Below are 17,289 nucleotides of genomic sequence, written 5' to 3'. Positions count from 1 at the left end.
TTAGACATATCTTAGACAATATCTTAACACTTTTTTTTTTCTCTAGCATAGTTTAATGGCCTATATATGGAATGTTTGTGAATCATTTGCCTTACAAGCTAGATCAGAGTAGCCTTCAGAGAACAAATATTCCTAGAAGATATAGCAGGAACAGAAAAAAATAGTAAAAGAGGAAAGTGAAACAAAATAGTGTGACATACTTTGCCATTTGTACAATTCTCAGTTCAGCAGAAATAGCACACCTCGGATCTCTAGCTCTCAAGACCTGGATTTTTGTTCATGAGAGAAGAGTAAAGAAAGGCATTTAGCTGGTGCTGACAGTGATTCTTTTAAGTAAGCTAAGTGAAATAATATCTTTTCACTAAAGATCTTTCATCAGAACCATCTTTATTCTTCCCATAATTGAAGACTGAAAACACACTAAATTATCTAAATTATTTGCTGCTTCTGGCTATGAATATAGAAATTACATGCCCATGAGTCTGCATGCTGTACACAACTGATCACTCTGGTAAATGCCAGCGAAGCAGGAGCAACAGTCTCCATGTCCAGTGATACTTTACTAGCAAGTTGTCTTCCCTAATTATGCTCTGACTATCTCTGGGAAAAGCTGGCTAAAACACAGTGGCTGTACACAGCCTAACTCAGCTTTCTCACAGTTGCTACTACTGTATAAATGTTCATTAAAGTTAGCAGAAGTGCCCTTTTTAAGGAGAGAAGCCTGATATAGACACATAGCTTAAAATCAAGCTTCCCTGTTTCTATGGCAGAGAGAGGGGAAAACAGCAGTTCCTTCTCTGTTTGTGAATGAATTGTATAGTGACTACATTCCCAAGTATTTAGGTATTTTTATTCTTAAAAACACTTGATTCTGGTTGCACACATATTGAGATCAAAGAGCACAACTCTTCTACTAAGTCATCAGAAATATATTCAGCCAGACTTCAAGTATTACACTGTACTTCTTTAGGAAATTGTAGTGATTATTTTTTTTCCCTAGGTATGCTATTTTTCCCCACAAACAGGTGATGGGGAAATTTCCCCAGGCTTCCCAGGTGAATACTGATTGCTCTGTAGCTATAAGTGAAGTCTGTACACGGGCAGGTATCTTGAGTCTCTTTGAAAGGGATGGAGACTTGGTCTTGTAGACTTAGCAGAGAGCAACTTTGGAAAACACTACCAACATGAGCAGAATGACAGCAGGAAAGTAACCAACAGGAAAGGACAAACAACTTAAGGGTGCCTGTATTGTGTCAGATCAAAAGCCCATCAAGCTCAGTAGCCGGCCTCTGATAGTGGATGGTGGCAGGTGCCTACTGAAGAATACAAAACCAGGGAAATTCTACAGAGATACCGCCCCCATACATACTCCTATCCTCTGGCAATTTGCACCAAATTTTGGAGCTAGAGGTGGTATTTTTTTCGTTAACAGCTTTTGATGGATTTTTCATCGGTGAATTTGGTTGATTTTTGAAGTCCTGTAAGTTTTTAGCAACCACAACATCCTGCAGCAAAGAGGGACACAGCTTATTTACAACTCCCGTTTGTTTGGACCTGGCTATCTACCAATTTAGTTTGGGTCACATTCGTTTTCACGGAACTACCAGAACAGCAAACCCATTTCCCTGCGTAGTTGTGGCTACTTCAAAACCCAACACTGTACACATAAACTTAGGATTCTTTTTTCTCATGTGTCTTACTCTGCATTTATTGACAGCTGCCACCCGATCCTCATTGGGATAAAGACAAAGAACACAGCTCTTAGAAAGATGAATGTGGGAAGTAGGGTGCAGGGCTGGGTACCAGTCATGAGCATAAGTGTGGAAAAGAACAGGGCAGGTGCTCTAGTTGAACAAGGAGAAAAATGCACTTATATGCCAGGACGAGATACAGTTTCATATTTTCTAAAAGCCCAATTAATTAAATTAAATTATTCTTACATTTCTATTTAAACCTCGTGCTCTTAAAGGTCATCAGTCTTACAGGCTAAGGTATTTCGTTTGCAAATAATGATTTTGCTGCACTCACCCTTCTCTTTGTTACATTACTAAAATTACAATAAACAGAGCAGTAAGGTGAAGCACAACAAAAGAGGAAATGTATTTGCTGTCTTACCTTAATGTTGGTTTATATATACACAGAGTGCAGCATAAAAATGGTAGCGAGCACAGAAGAAGAGGAAAGCCAAACTAAGATTCTGTAGGACCGTACATGTTTCTCTCATTACTTACTATCTTCCTTTAAGTACTGGAGGTCGACAGAAAACCTAATAACCTGTCTTGCTATGTTCTTCTTGGATTGGGACAGAGTGTATAGTAGTACCATTAAACAAAGCACTCAAGAGTTTTAGCTAGACGACTAGGTAAACCTGAGACTGCATTTCCGTTCCAAATGCAGCCTTTCCCCAGTTAACCAGATCTGACTACCTCCCTACCAAAAGAAAATCTATCCTGACTTTTCCTGATGAATAGGTTTCAGTCCATACAGCATCACAGAATCACAGAATGGTTGAGGTTGGAAGGGACCTCTGGAGGTCACCTGGTCCAGTCGCCCCTGCTCAAGCATGGCCACCTACAGCCAGTTGCATAGGACTGTGTCCAGATGACTTTTGAATATCTCCAACGATGGAGACTCCACAGTCTCCCTGGGCAACCTGTGCCAGTGTCAGTGCTCCCTCACAGTAAATAGTGTTTCCTGATGTTCAGAGGGAATCTCCTGTATTTCACTTTGAACTCACTGCCCCTTGTCCTGTCACTGGGTACCTCTGAAAAGAGCCTGGCTCTATCTTCTTTGCACTGTCGCCTCAAGTATTTATATACGATGATGAGATCCTCCCTGAGCCTTCTCTTCTGCAGGCTAAACAGTCCCAAGCACTCTCAGCCTTTCCTCATATGTGAGATGCTCCTGTCCCTTCATCTTTGAGGCCCTTGGCTGGACTCTCTCCAGTAAATCCATGTCTCTTTTTTACTGAGGAGCCCAGAACTGGACCCAGCACTCCAGGTGTGGTCTACCAGTGCTGAGCAGAGGGGAAAGATCACCCCCCTTGACCTGCTGGCAATACTTTGTTGAATGCAGCCAAGGTTACCATTAGTTTTTTTTGTTGCAAGGGCACAATCCTGGCTCACATTCAGCCTGGTGTCCACCAGGACCCCTAGGCCCTTTTCTGCCAAGCTGCTTTCCTGCTGGGTGGCCCCCAGCATATACTTGTGCATGGGGTAGTTCCCAGGTGCAAGACTTTGCACTTCTCTTTGTTGAACTTCATGAGGTTCCTGTAAGACCCTCTTGCCCGTTAAATAGTATTTTTTTCCATTTTCTTAATAGAATTCCTCACTGTCCCACAGAATATATAGCACTGTAGCACCCCCTCAGATACAAAAAGTGCTTCCTGTTCAGCATGATAAGATGAGGAAAGTTCGGCTGATGAAATGTTTTCCCTGGCAGCGTGTCCTTAAACACATTAACCTGGAAAAATGCAACCTTCAATACTATATTGATTTTCTCACTACATTCACTGCATCTTCCTAGATATGCTTGGAAAAAAAGATCAATCAACATAATCCTCAGCTATGACATAATATCCCCATCCCCACTCCAAATAAAAGACACCCTTTCTGCTCAGCTGATTTCACAAAAGCACCACTACAGACAGTATCTTGCAAGAGCCTGAAGGTTAGACTGGCTGGCTTGATGCACCAGGCTGAGAAACAGCAAGCCTGGAGGCAGAAGGTGCCACTTGTATACATCTCTTTCAGAGGTGGGCTAACAAATGGGATCAAACAGACCCAAATCCCACCACCACCCAAACTTAATGACTGCAGATTCACTGTGGTGGGGAAACAGCCAGCAGCAAATAGGAGGAGTCAGAAAAGAGAAAAGGCTGGGGCAATTTGAAAGGGCAGTCTGTAGGTAATTCTGCCTTCCTAGAGCCTTCACGCCACGTTTTGCTATAAAAAAGATCTGCCATCTATAATATACTGATTGAAATAGAGAGAGTTGTGAATTAGGCTCTGTAATGAATAACTTGATGGAAACCTGGATTTCTAAAAGTATTCAGCATCTACTTGCTCTCACCAACTTCAACATAGCCACCATCTTCCTGAAGATTTTATCTGTCAGGTGATAAACTAACTTCAGGATCTTAAAAAAAAAGCAAACAAAGCAAAGCAAAACAGAACTTCCAGGCCACAGCACAATCATAAAGAGCGCTGTAGGTCTGCACAAATTGTATCTGAATTGTTCTGAACTGTATCTGACACTGATCTGAAAACCAGTGCAATCTACATGGTGCAAGAACTTACAGCTGGAGAGATCTCTGTGAAGGAAGACCAGATAAATTCTTTGGTAGCTACTGTCTTCAGGCAGCCCTTACAAATGGCCCAAGCATGGGAAGCAGCCCTGGAAATTCTGATGTGTGAATCAGGTAAAAATAAAAATTGTTATTTCCTCAGACTGGATAAATAACTTCCTAGACACAGTTGATAACTTCTTTTCACAGCTTTTTCATTACTTGTTTAGTGCTTTGCTTATTCTGTGAACACTAGAAATAGCAAGATTTTTTTTTTTTTTAAATCATGTGACCTTCATTTAAGACAAAGCTAATAGAACTGGGGCTTTCATGTCGTTTCTAAACTGGAGGAAAATACTGTCACCATTTTAATGACCATCATATTACTAAGTTTTTCTGCAACACAAAGCATAAAAAGAGGGGGAACACAAAGGATATCGTATTGCTGGCACAGGACAGGGACTTTTATTGATGCACATTTTTTTTCATAACTTTTTTTCAATTTCACACAGGGAGAACTTCATCCTGCTGTGAATTTTTGCCATACTTCTTCTCACATGCATGAAGACTGAGTCACAATTCCAGCAGCACTAGCACAGCTGAGGGTTAGTTTCAGGATAATCTTTCCCATTTCACATTGTCCATACCTCACAATATCTAAACTCTTTGCAGGGACATCTGGCTGATCCCCTTTCTCACTCTCTTGCTTCCAGGAGAGCAATATCAACATCTTATTGCTGAGACTGTGTTAACTGAATCATTGAGAAAAGAGGGGAATAGCAGGTTAAAATTAAATATGGGTAACATTCATGCCTGCCTTTAGCACACTGCATTTATTTTTTACAAATAATAATAATAAAAAAGAATGAAAAGCAAGAGAGAGAGACCAATTCCAAATGACCAAAGAGCCTGGGAGGAAGATGGTGACTGTCACCTGTAATAGTTTCCTCAGGAGGAATGCCAAAAGGAATCACCTTGCATCTCACCTTTGGAAAATCACTGCCTTTGCTCCATCCTTGTCAGGTATCCAGCAAACATTAACTGAAGAGCCTTATTTAAACAAAAACAGACTCTTCTGTTAATGTTTACTGGATAACTTGTAACTTCAACCTTGAATTTAATTTTTTCCTAGGTGATCCACGGGTTTCGATTATACTGATAGTCCCCCCCATAACAGGTCCTTACTATTTTTATGAATGGTTGTCAAGGAAACAAGGAATCCAGCAAAGCTGGTAACTTTTCTAGATTCAGAATTTCTGGTGCCTGAGTATTTAAAAAAATAATAATAATTCACACTGAAAAACAACTGTGAGGAGATGGGAATTCATACATTTTTGCTAAAATTATTTTTCTATTTCTGCTGGCCTTTGCTGCTGTTGTTCTTACTCATCACAGAAGCACTGGTGACTTTAATAGAATTCTGCCTCATCTCCTGCTTTATGAACAGATGATATCTTCCACACATACATGCAACAAGTCTGGATACAAATAGCAGTGAGCAAAAAGGTTGAGATAGAAATGGATGATTATCTGAATCTCTGGGTCCTGGATAATGTAGAGCAAATGCAGAAACCATGGAGCAAGCCACAACTGGAAAGGAAGATTAGATATTAAAAAGGCAGAACAAACAAAACCTCCCAAATTAGCATCAGCATATAGCAAAGGAGAACAACTGCAAATTAATTCTCATCTCTGTAGCAAAGTCTGTAACATAGTCTCACTGATGCTGATGCTTGTTTTTCTTTTTTTTTTCTTAGTTCTTTCCAAATCTCTCACCAATACACACATATACACAAAGGGCAGAGAAGAGGAAAAAAACCCGATTTAAGAATGCTTCTTCAAAACAACTTCCTTAATAACAAAATTAACTGAGGGTGCCAAGAGTTAACCCATACTCCATGTTTGGAACCAACATGCTTTATGCAGATGAAACTGCAGACTGTTACATAAAGTAAAATGAATGTTTGTTTGTCTCTGCCATTTAAGTAACAAGATATTCAGCCATACAGCTTCTTCAGAAAAGAAATGACCAAATAGTAATTCACCTCCTGAGATCTTTGAGGATTATCTCCCTCCCCTTAGGTCTTTGGCTGGCTTTCCTCCACAAGGTTTCCATTCCTCCCCCTTCGCTTAGCCCCACCAAACTCAAATGGCCAGTTTCCATTTGACTCTGAGTCCTTTTCTTTACTCTCATCTGAGACATTCTTAATTTTCTCCACTGTTTCTTGCTATCTCCAAAATGCTGAATGCCCTCTTTGTTTTTCTCTACTCATTTGTGCAAGATGAGAATGCAGAATAGAGAAGTCTGGCCAGTCTCAGTTAGTGCTGTTTCTTGTTCCTTTGGGGCCTCTGGCTTCAACTCCAGCTGTTTTTTAGTGTGGCAGTCAGGGGTGGAGGACGTACAAGAGTCAGAGCATCCTGAGAGAGGTCAGTGAGAATAAACCAAACACCAGCCTCCCAGTCCTACCTCTCCGGCAGAGGCAAAAGTGCAGGTCTTCCCTAGAAGGTAAGATAAAGCCTTTTTTTTTTTTTTCTTCCTGCCAGTGAATGAGTGAAAAGAGACACACAAGGTGGACTAAATAAATGGCAGGAAGCCAGAGCTTTCTGCTAAAAACTGATTGACAGGTAGATCTGGCTAGAATTTGGCCGGTGGTCAAAAGCAACTCATCGCTGCCCTTCTCACTTCACCTGTATGGAAAGATAAGAAAGATCAACTGCACGCTTTAATTGCTAGTGAACTCAATCAACAAGCTCTTTGTACTAATCCATTAGGGGAGATACAAATCCATGAAAATATTAGCATTGCCAGCTTTTTAATTTTAGTAACTATGCAAATACATGAACGTTAGATGCAGCCATTACATGTCGTGGCAAATTTCCATGCAGCTCTTGGAGTCAAAGTCCACAGGCATCCAATCTGTATTTTGCAGGATGTCAGGATATTATACAGGTATCATCAAGATACACTGTCCAGAATAAAAAGCAACACCATCTCCTGCATAAACGCATGTTATGTTGGACAGATAATAGCTTCAGCTCAGTGACAAAAATGTATCTGAAGTGGGATTTTTTTCCCTACTGGATTTTGGGCAAGGGCCCTTTTTTTAAGGATGATGAAAGAAGGTAGCAGAACAGTTACAGTGACTATTATTAACCAAGTAATACCCGGTAGGGAACTGCAGGTCTAAAATATTACTTATCATGTGCAAAAAAAAAAAACCAACCAAACCCCAAAAATGTTGAGGAAAAGACTTTTCACCCTTTTAAGACCGAAAGATCTAGTCCTGTTCGTATCCAATACAAAACAGAATGCACCTCAATGCAACAGCTAGAGTTGCAAAAAATGATGATTTGTTGAAAGGATGTGGGAATGCAACGTCCACCAGAACTCTGACATCCTAATATGAGGTCAAAACATAGCAAATACATATTAATAAAAGAATTCATTCTTCTATTCAGGAGGAAATCACTAGATATTATCCAGCATCTCACCAGTAAAATCACCTCTCTCCAGACCTAAACTTTTACTGTTTCTACCTTCAGAGCAAGAGCGATGAAACTTCAACAGCTGAAAATGCTGCACCAAGAAAGAAGCCATTAGTGGGTGGAACACACATCCAGATGGTAGAATAAATGCCATATCCCATAAAGAATTATTAGGTCTCTTATTTTCAGCAAAAGCAAAGAATTTGCAGGAAAACAAATCATCCTCCACTCTGCAGGGCTGGAGGCCAGGTGAATGGGAACTTCCTATATTGCAATTATTGCTTCAAGAGAACAAAAATTACATGAAGCAGTGTTCTTTTCTCCAATGGTAAGTATGATAATAGTTCAAAACTCCTGGAGACTAAAAAGCTCCAGGAATACATCTGGGATAAAAAGGATAATAAAGGATAAAATATATTACAATTATGAACAAGCAATACTAACAATAACCTAGTATAAGAAGCACTGAATGCGACAGGGGGGAAAAAAAAATATTATTTTTCTTTGTTACTAGAAAGAGATGTCTCTTAAACAACACCACACTAACTACAGAAACAATCTGAAGAAAATAAAGACATAATTGGGTGTCATGGTTTAGTCCCAGCCGGCAACTAAGCACCACACAGCCGCCCGCTCACTCCCCCCAAGGTGGGATAGGGGAGAGAATCGGAAGAGTAAAAGTGAGAAAACTCGTGGGTTGAGATAAAGACAGTTTAATAGGTAAAGCAAAAGCCACACAGGCAAGCAAAGCAAAACAGGGAATTCATTCACTACTTCCCATTGGCAGGCAGGTGTTCAGCCATCTCCAGGAAAGCAGGGCTCCATCACGCGTAACGGTTACTTAGGAAGACAAACGTCATTACTCCGAATGTCCCCCACTTCCTTCTTCTTCCCCCAGTTTTATATGCTGAGCATGATGTCATATGGTGTGGAATATCCCTTTGGTCAGTTGGGGTCAGCTGTCCCAGCTGTGTCCCCTCCCAACTTTTTATGCACCCCCAGCCCACTTGCTGGTGGGGCTGTGTGAGAAGCAGAAAAGGCCTTGACTCTGTGTAACCACTGCTTAGCAATATCTAAAACAGTCCTGCTTTATCAACACTGTTTCCAGCACAAATCCAAAACATAGCCCCATACTAGCTACTATGAAGAAAATTAACTCTACCCCAGCCAAAACCAGCACATTGGGAAAGCTGGGCTCCTCCAAAGCAAGAAATACTGAGCTTGATGTTCATGACACCAGCCTAGCTTCTTGCCTAGGTTAAATAATGGTCAAATACTTCAGATAATAGTGAATTTGCATGAGTGGTGTTTAAAGGAAGTGTCTGTGTAGCAGGCGTATATCTCTTACACTTCTTGAAACTTTTGGTGTGAGGGCTAAGGCCACTGGTGTCACCCTAATTCCATGTAATCTTGTAGTTTCTCCCTAAGGATCATCAGATATAAATGCAGTCAGATAGACAGGTGAACACAGCTCCTAAATGGCTGATTAAAACAATACTCCTAAATGGCTGATTAAAACAATACAGCTGCAACAATTTTATACAGGCTTTCAACTGTATCAGCTAAAAACTGTGGAATCCATACAACTGTCAAAGGGGTCAAACCTGAAGTAATGGAACAGTAGATGGGAAAGTTGTCAGGGGATCGAAACACTGCTGAGTTTTCATCTTTGTTGCTGAAAAGGTGAGACCTAGACACCATCATCTTACCCTCAAAAAATGAAACTTTTGCAGGATTAAGTCAGTTTGATCTGAAAGGTGATACCTCCACTAACAGAAATAAAATTTCTCAGTTTAGAAATTCAAATGTTCTCATATCAAGTTGATTCAAAAAGAGGTACCATCAGTGGCATCTAATTAATAACCTTATATATCTCTGCTTTGAAGCAGGTACTCGAACTCCAAATCAGCCTGAATGTCCTTACCCAGGCTGAGATGGTTTACGCAGACCTATGAGAAGAGTGACTTCACTTCACTGCGTGCTCGTGCTACGTCAGATGCACAGCATGGCTTGTAATTTCCAGTGCTGTGAAAAAGTGTCATACAGAGAGGTGTGCCCAGGTAAGATGAACATAATTTTTCACCACAAGAATGACCATTTCAGCCCTAGTCCTTCAGAATACCTTCTGCCTACACTGCCTGCTGGACCACTCTGTAGGAAGAAGCTCATATCTGAACTATCGTGCAATGCTTCCCTGAATTCCAGTTGTTTCTCAACACCAAGACAATGCCAAGTACTTTACAAATTATGAATTCTAACAATTCCAGCTCCCTGGTGGTGAAGCAAGGATATTCTTCAAGTCCTTCCAGCCTGCTATCTTTTTTCAGCTTATCAATCAGACATGGAAATATATACACTTCAGTTCTTTGTAAATCTATAAGCAAGGATCACTAAACATTTTTATAAGATGCTCACATCAATACCAATCCTGAATAGGAATGTCTTGAACAGTCACTACTGTCATCTATCAGTAATTGAATACCCTATGACAGGGAGGTGTCCTTATGAGCAAGTAAAAAGCTATTAAGATCTAAGACCATAGTCATTACATGTCTTTCCAACTTTTTATCTGTAGTGCTAAGAAAACAAATTGTGCTGGAACACAGGATGACCATTAACTCTCCCCAGCAAGTACAGGGGATATACAACCTATATCCCTTATGCAGATGAAAGTGTTAAATAATTTCCGTATGTCCAAGGTTAGGACAGAAAAATGCTTTAATGTCTCATGGATAGATGATAAAGTTCCGAGATAGCAGTTATTGTAATGGGGATACATAGCACAAACAATAGTGGCAGCAGTCAGTTTGAGGCACTGCGTGTTTTTAACTTCTCTTTTTCCAAGGCACATTGGATAATTCTTGTCAAACCGAATAATTTTTGGAAAATCTCGTGCAGTAATTCAACTTTTTCTCATTCTCTGCTAAAATAGCCTTCCCTGGAGGTGCAGCACATATTGCTGCTATAAGAGTGACGTTTAAGAAGCTGAATGCCAAACAGGAATCCTTACTATTGAAATGTCACAGTCAGCTACTAGGATACAAATGTGGGTAACAGCAGTGGAAGAGAGTTGGCTCCTTATTCCTCACTTCACCTATGTTAAAAAGAACAGCTACCATGGCTTCTTGGTGGAGGTAGTACACAGTGACTGTACTGCTTTTCCCTAGAATGAAGAAAAAGGTAGAGCTACAGAGAAGCCCACAACAGTTAGAGATAAGTTATAAAATTGACAAAGAACTCCAATGTTTCTAAAACACCAGAAGCAGTAGGAAAGCGTAAGGGGTTTATATAACCAGGCATGAGGCTTTCTTTTGGAAAAGCCAGTTGTGCAGTAGAAGCACTGCACAATATAATACAGCAGGCAGACTGGGACCCTTGAAAGAGGCCCAGGAAATACTGCACCTTCTTGCACCCCACTGGGCTTCATCCCAGTATACCAAATTCTTACAGTTCCAAATCTTAAATTAACTGACAGCATTTTTAAATCCAAGGAGAAATTACACAAAAATCTGCAAAAAGCTATTCCACCTTTGGTATCTTGCCTCCCTCGACAGACAAAGTCAGAGGTGAGGCTGCTCATGAAAGCCAGATGTCACTAAGCAGGTGACAACTGCTGGAAGTCAGTAACAGCACCATGACTCCCATTCTCATGACCAATTTCTGACCAGCCTCACCAATTTCCACAGCAATTCTTTCATCACCGCCTGTTTTGAATAGGCAGAAATTTAAGACCCAGTGTGATTTTATGTAAAATTACTTTTTTCATATTCTAGGCCTGAATAATAATGGAAAACATATCTAATAATAATTTGTAATGTTGCATGACTTTTTTTGTGCAGAAGAGGAATCGGGAGGGTAGTGGAAGTACTAATTAGGCTACTCAGACTGCACAGATAGATTCTGACCACTTCACAAAGGTTCCACTGTGCTGGGGAGTTTGAATTGCTGTCTGTTTCTTGGTGGATACTCATTTCCTCCCAAGCAGTCTGAGGGAAAATATCTTGGCTTACAAAACCTGTTCTGTTAATGTCCAGGCATCTGTACTGAAAAACATGGATAAAAGACCCTGTTCTTAGCACGGTAGCATTGTGTCACAACCACGAGCATATTTTATCACCTGAGACTTCACGTTTCTGCTATTCAATATGTTCATTAGCAAATACACAAAATCTCAATTATAATGTGGAAATGTAAGTCTAAAACTAAGCCATGCAAGTTATGAAAATCTGTACAATGTTTTGATTATAGACTTTGGTTTTCAAAATCTTAAATTTGCATTTTAAAAAAATAAATATTTTTTTAAAAAAGAAAGGGAAAGGGCAGGAAGAAACAGCAGTCTATTCTTATTATTTCACTGACATGTACAGTAGGCCAGTTTACAGAAAGACAAAAGGTTGGTGAAATGCAGGAGCATTGCAAGCCCACCATAACATGTGACAGTATTTGACCAAAACCGCAGTGCTGTAGAAACACTTTAATCAAATACCTACCACTGTGTGAATGAATGTAAACATAAACAGATGCTGTGTTTCACATCCTGTATTGCTTTAACAGCAATTAGATCTTGCATATGAAGTGGAAAAGAAAGGAAGGAAAGTAACGTATGTCTGCTTTATAACTTTGTGTGTCTGCCTCTGAGGCATACAGTGAACTCCTTAACAGATAAACAATCATGCACTGCCCTTGAACAATATATAATTTGCATGCAGTGCAATGCAAGTATAGTCTAACTGTTATAATCCATGATAGTTAGTATCTAGTTACTAGCCCTGTGAAAATAGATCACTATGGATGGCTGCTTCTGCAACACCCAATGGAACTGCTTGACCAGGAAGATGGTGAAACGCAGGAGAATGCTGGCCAGTTCTGTTGTTCGTGGCTTTATCAAGACCGCTATTGTTGTTATCCTCTGCAGCTGATGTGACTAACACTGAGATAATAATCTGTTCATAGAATCATAGAATCATGGAATGGTTTGGGTTGGAAGGGACCTTAAAGATCATCTAGTTCCAACCCCTCTGCCATAAGCAGGGACACCTTCCACTAGACCAGGTTGCTCAAAGCCCCATCCAACCTGGCCTTGAACACTTCTAGGGATGGGGCATCCACAACTTCTCTGGGCAACCTGTTCCAGTGCCTCACCACCCTCACGCTGAAGAATTTCTTACTCATATCTAATCTAAATCTACCCTCTTTCAGTTTAAAGCCATTACCCCTTGTCCTATCACTACATGCACTCTCCAGCTTTCTTGTAGGCCCCCTTTAGGTACCATCACTATAGATTACCTTAATCTACATACAAAACATTTCCTAACTATCTTAAGTATGTACAAAAGACTGTCCTACGTGATCATGTCTACACATGTAGGAACTGTTTCTATTGATTATCTTACCCTTGTACAATTGATTAACTTTGCAGCAGGAACTGTCTGGGAACCTCTGGGACAACCAGATTCTCCACCCAGGTTGTTAATCAACACATTTAAGCATACAAATTGGTCTAGGCACAGCAGGGACTGCCTGGGAAATCTCAGGAACTGTCTGAAATTCTCACTGGGACAGCTCCTGTAACAAACTGTCAAATACTTCTTGTGAAGATGGCCAGCAGTTCAGTCAATCACCTAGTTTCAACTTGGTCTGCTGTCTCAAACCAGCCCTTTACCTCATCTGTGCAGACGACCAGCCTGGGAATTCCTGGACCACTCTGGGAATTAGGAACTTAAGTGCACTGGGAGTGCACACAGGCACAGCACTGAGACCCAGCTACACTACAATTATAATTAAAGAATTAAACTTTATATTTCTGCTTAAAACCTCATAGACCTTGCCCATCTATCTGACCAAATGATGTCAATGTCTGACCTAGTGAACTGCCTTCACAGTTCAGATGGAAGTGGCTAAGGAGTGACTCACCTCATGCTTAAGTAAATGCCTAAAGTCAGGTGATATTTATGCCATGCCTTATCCCAGCTTGGTTTTGCTCTCTGGATCACAGCACTGATTTTGACTGAATGTGCAGACTACATCAGTATTTCTGATATGAAATCACCTAAGGCAGCACTGGTAGTGAGATTTGTGGTCTACTGTTTCTGGAAACACTAAAAATTGTCCATATATGCAGCAAAGTAGGGAGCTCTTCACATTTCACTTTCAGGTCAAATGCTCATCTATTCAAAAATCTATTCACCATCCTTCAAGTTCACAGATCAATTGCAGCATGTTTGTGGGCTCAACTAGTTAAAGGACATGGCTTTTCTGCTTTACCAGTAATGAAGAGACTACGTTTATCTGAGCCATCAAGATTCACACACAGCAGAGCAGGCAACTGCTCATTCTACCTTCTGCTTCCCTCAGTTCACCTGGTGTTGTTGGCAGTCTGTCAGGCAACATCTGGGAAAACAAACTCGCCTCATCTGTATTCTACAGGTCATATATACAATACTGCTTTATCAGCCTCTCCTTCTGCTCTGGGCCAATGCAGATCACAATGCATAGGGTTTAATGCCTATGCTTCCCTGTGAGTGAACTGACATGAGATTCCACGTTGAATAATGAAATGTAGAAGCTAAGTGCTCGTGTTGCACATCTTCAACAGTTAGCTCTGGAGTTTCTTCATGTAAGACTGGACTGAAAAAACCACAATATCCTGCAGCCTGATATTTGCAAGCCACAGCTGTAATGGGTCTTTTAGATCAATGATTCACAGGTATGTTTTTTTATTTTATTTAATGTTCAAAGAAGACAATTTTGAGTTTCCAGTTATTTTGTGGGATGCATTGCTGTAATAGCTACATCTATTGCATTAGGACCAAAGCTGAGTAACATGGCTAATGTGATCTTATGAAGTGAATCTACATTGCCAAGCAACTTTCCAGTTTGTAGTCAGAGTCATATGTGACCACATAAATTTGGAAGAGTTATGTGTGGGCCATACTGAGTAGAACAAGAATGAAGTCTGCAGCTATGGAATGGCTCAATTACTGGCACCATTATCAGCTGCTCACACTTCAAGCATGCTTATTGCTGATTACTAACTGCAGTAGCAAGTTTAGTTAATGGGAGAGAATTGAACTGGCAGTACAGTTCACAATCTGAACAGCTTCTAAGTTGAGGGAGAGCTTTTAAGCATAGATCTCCCTTGTGGTTATTGGCAAGGCAATGAGGAGACAGGCCAAGTTATGTTGGGGGAGGTTACAAGCATCTTAGTAGAAATGACTGTTACAATCATCAAACTAGCTGTTTAAAAGAAATATATTCAGCAAGCTCCCATCTCAACTGTGTCTGACCCTCTTTCTGGAAATGCTGTTATCTTGGCTTAGCTCCACAGCCAACTGTCCTTCTCTTCCGCCCCATCCCCTATCATTTGCCTCAAGCAAAGACGGACGTCTCCCTGGCCATCATTTCCTGTGCTCCATCCCTCTTCCAAGCAGGCTGGTGTTAGTTTGGCAGCACCCACCTCTAGGGAGAGAATGAACATAGGCTCTTTGTGGTGCAGGATGAACATGAACAGCTGTGTCACCTTGCAAAAGGAAAAATAAGTCTTCTCTAAATTTTAAAAGGAACATCTGACGTGCTTAATTCACAGCAGCAGACAAAGCAAATATGTTGGTTTGCTGGCCCTATAAATTCTGGGATAATCAGTGGTACCTTGTCTTCCCTTTCTTGCACTGAAGCGTCCAGTTCTCCTCTAAAACCTGAGAGAAAATGACACCCACTGCAGAGCCTTATTTTCCACTCCTTCCTTCAGGACACTGGTTGCTCTAACTCTAAGCTAAACAGCATACATTTTAAGAACCGCAGGATATGCTAAGACACATTGCCAAATATTTTAGTCTCCAAATTCGGCTTTTTAAAAAATTAATACTCTAGTGGAAAGTGTTGCCTGAATTCTAAATAGCTACTTGAAAACAAAAAAGCATCCATACTATTTATGGAGGATCTAACATTATGTTCTTCCTTCCACTGTTTGAGCAGGAACAGGAGCAGAAGCAGCAGGACTTTTCCCAGGACTTAAGCTAACATACCAGCTCCTGATACTGATACTTATCCAAAGGGAAAAAACCAAACATGAAATGAAATGTTTTCTGTAGCAGCTAAAATGTTCCAAAACAATGAAACATTGGTGAATGAAAGCTAAACAGAAAATTCTCATGCTACTGTTCAGTCTAAACCCTTTTAAATGTCAGCAATTGGCATTGATGATAGGTTTAAGAAAGAACTATAGAGGGTCATTAAAACTGAAACATAGTATATACTGTAACACTGGATTCACAGATCACTTTACAGAAAGGTAGACTTTCCAGTAAACATTCCAGCATCAGCTTTATGTTTTCCTAACACTGGACAGCATAATATAGCTCCCAAGAGTACAGGTGAAATATATGAACCCAAAACAATCATTAAAACCTCTTTAGAGGCTTTGTAGGAAACAAATGAGATGAGCTTCTACAGCTGTCTGTAATCAGCTCCTCTGTCTTCTTTGCTAAAACTTGCAGAACGATCTGGATATGAACAAGCATCATACCTGGCTTTTTAAAACTCCACTTATATTTATAACTCTTTGCTGTCCTTTGGCAGTGTCTGTCACATTCATCTATGCTGAGTACTACTTTATATTGTGTTCTTTGGCTACTGAAATCAGGGAAATCGCTTGGAATGCAGCATGATGAGCTCTGAGCAAGAGTGGCAGACCTGGAAAGATGTATTTATGCATCAATATCTGCACCTAGTAAGAAAGTGGTCCCCAAACTAAAGCCTATGGGTTACATGCAAGACAGTCCAATGCTGCTTTAGGTCACTGACCACATAAAAATTCAAGTTGAGTGAAGAGGGTGGGACAAAACAAGACTTTGCTCTGTAGCCTCATCTGCACAGTGTTTTGCCTATAAATCAGCAAGTTGGGGATCACTGAAGTAAGCTCTCTTGGTTATTATTTACTTAACTAGATTGGTCCATACCCAAATGACCAGAAGGAAAACACTAAGAGGTCTGTCTTGCCCAGCTGAGAGGCTAACTAAGCACTGTAAAATCCTACAATTTGCAGAAAAACACATGTAAACACGTGTAGACACGTACAAGATTTACAAGAACAAATCTCCTTCTTGATATGAAGCTATAAAGAACAAAAGGGAGACCTCTAGCTAATTAGGTTAGTATCAGCTTATGGCTTCACGTAGAAGGACCAATAAAACAATAAAACCACCTAGAAACAAAATATTTTTCTCAAGGATCATTTTTTCCCTTTTCCACCTCTTTCTACCACTTTTTGTACTCAAGATTCTACAACATAGTGTGCTTTGAATTTTCCCCTTAATTAGCCCAGCAATTTGCTAAATATTGTTTTTTCCTTATTTCAGGGTGCTGTTCAGAACAGTCTGATAAATCATACAAATTATTGCCACCAACTCCAAATGCTAAAATCTGAATACTTCATTCTACCTCCACAGCTAAAAAAGGTGTAGTTCAAACTCAATGCTGTGCCTCCGTGATCTAATTTAAACTTTCTAAGTATGAAAAGA

The 17,289-nt window shown here is 40.3% G+C and overlaps 1 protein-coding gene across 3 annotated transcripts in view; it reads right to left on the bottom strand.

Annotated features, from left to right (window-relative positions):
• LARGE1 (LARGE xylosyl- and glucuronyltransferase 1) overlaps positions 1–17,289 on the bottom strand; it is a 208,959-nt gene that overhangs the window by 119,140 nt on the left and 72,530 nt on the right. The window lies entirely within an intron of this gene.

The sequence above is a fragment of the Gavia stellata genome, chromosome 4, assembly GCF_030936135.1.
Source record: "Gavia stellata isolate bGavSte3 chromosome 4, bGavSte3.hap2, whole genome shotgun sequence".
Taxonomy (NCBI): domain Eukaryota; kingdom Metazoa; phylum Chordata; class Aves; order Gaviiformes; family Gaviidae; genus Gavia; species Gavia stellata.
Note: the sequence above shows the minus strand (reverse complement) of the source record. Positions and strands in the feature narration are given on the sequence as shown.